We start from the raw sequence: 1,958 nt of genomic DNA, 5'->3' as shown, positions 1-1,958 counted from the left end.
TTATTTTGATGTGATTTGAAAGTACTGGGATTTATATTTCTAGAACCGTACTGCAATTGACAATCAATTCACATTTAGAGGGAGTATTTGCAGTGTTGTATAAAGTACTCAATTGTCATTAACCAAAATGGCACCATTTTTATTTACGGATAGCCAGGGGCACACTCCAACACAATTTACAAATGAAGCATGTGTGTTTAGTGAGTCCACCAGGTCAGAGGCAGTGGGGATGACCTCTTGGTAAGTGTGTGAATTAGAAAATGTTCCTGTCCTACTAAGCATTCAAAATGTAACAAGTACTTTTGGGTGTCAGGGGAAATGTATGGAGTAAAAAGTACATTATTTTCTTTAGGAATGTAGTGAAGTAAAACTAAAAGTTGTCAAAAATATAAAATAGTAAAGCACAGATACCCAAAACAACTACTTTGGAAGTATTTTTACACAACTGAGTATTTTGCTGTTTTGGCTTCCAGAGCCAATTCACCTTGAAACACGTAAGGTCCTCTGACTATGGAGTAACATTAGGCTCCTCTAGTCCATTATTGGGCTAGGCCAGGGGTACTCAAGTACTATTTCAGAAGGTCCAATCACTCAAATCTCCTAGGTGGCAAAGGTCCAGATGGATATTGTAATTTATTGGCGTGGTAACCAACCCCCCTCCCCATAACCCACGCAACCCCAAACTGTTAACACACCCCTCTTTTGGATAGTTTAGGTGTCTCATGGGAGTTAGATTTAGTATCAGGCAATACTGACCTCTACTGCATGACTTATATAGTTACAGAAAGATTCCAAGAAGGACTTTAACGTGTCAGTCTCTCGGTGGAACAAGGAAGAATCGTAACATAATCAATAATACATATCAACATGAATCGTTATTCACACACACACCAATGTGTAATAGTCAGACTAAAACATTTCGGCCTACTGAACACTACACGATTTTACAATCTTATCAGTACCTAACAAAAGTATACTAGTTCCTCTCATGTGACAGTCAAGCAAAGTCAAGACTGAAAATATATATTTTTTTTATTAGAAAAATCAAATAAAATATTTATATTCAGCATTAAATTCCACAGCTCCTGTCACTCTAAAACGAAAAGGTACATTAAAACCAAGAAAAGTTGGCAATCCATTTAGACTGATATTTATGACAAATAGATTTTACAACATTTTACAGTTTGTAGGGTTATGTTATAGTATCATGGAAAGACCTACAGCCTGAATATTTATTAAAAGAAACCCATCAATTAAATTTAAAAAAAATTAAATGAATAAAAATAATAGAAAAGGTCTTACGTGTGGTAGAGGGTGGCACATATACAATCTAATGTGGAAGTAACTTCCTTTTTACTTTCCTATCATGTCCCATGTGTACTGAACGGGCTTCAAGATAATAATATCATCAAATTCATGAAAACGCATTTAATTTAAATGTAAAATAATGTGGTTGAATATACTTCTACCAGATGCATTTTAATTAGTTTTTGCCCATTGAAGACCATTAAAAAAAATTACAAAAGTTGAAAAACTACAAGGGTGAGGGAGTACAGTAGTCTTCTTGAAGTCTTCCTGGTTACCATCACAGCGTATTCCCATGCTGCGTGGGTACGAATGCTGGCACCTAGCCCTACTTTGGGTCTACCCTTCATTTCATATCTCTCTCGGTCATTGAAAATCCAATAAGGTATGTCCACATTCATTTATAAAAAATAAAATAAAATGTCTTAATCAAAGCTCGAACATGCATATTGAACACATGTAGGTGAAGATGGAAGTGCAGCTTCGTCTCATGTTAATTACAGATCACTTGGTCAGCCCCCCCCATCTCTCATGTTAATTACAGATCACTTGGTCAGCCCCCCCCATCTCTCATGTTAATTACAGATCACTTGGTCAGCCCCCCATCTCTCATGTTAATTACAGATCACTTGGTCAGCCCCCCCCCCCATCTC

This window comes from Salvelinus namaycush, chromosome 23 (genome assembly GCF_016432855.1).
Source record: "Salvelinus namaycush isolate Seneca chromosome 23, SaNama_1.0, whole genome shotgun sequence".
In the NCBI taxonomy this organism is placed as follows: Eukaryota; Metazoa; Chordata; class Actinopteri; order Salmoniformes; family Salmonidae; genus Salvelinus; species Salvelinus namaycush.
Note: the sequence above shows the minus strand (reverse complement) of the source record.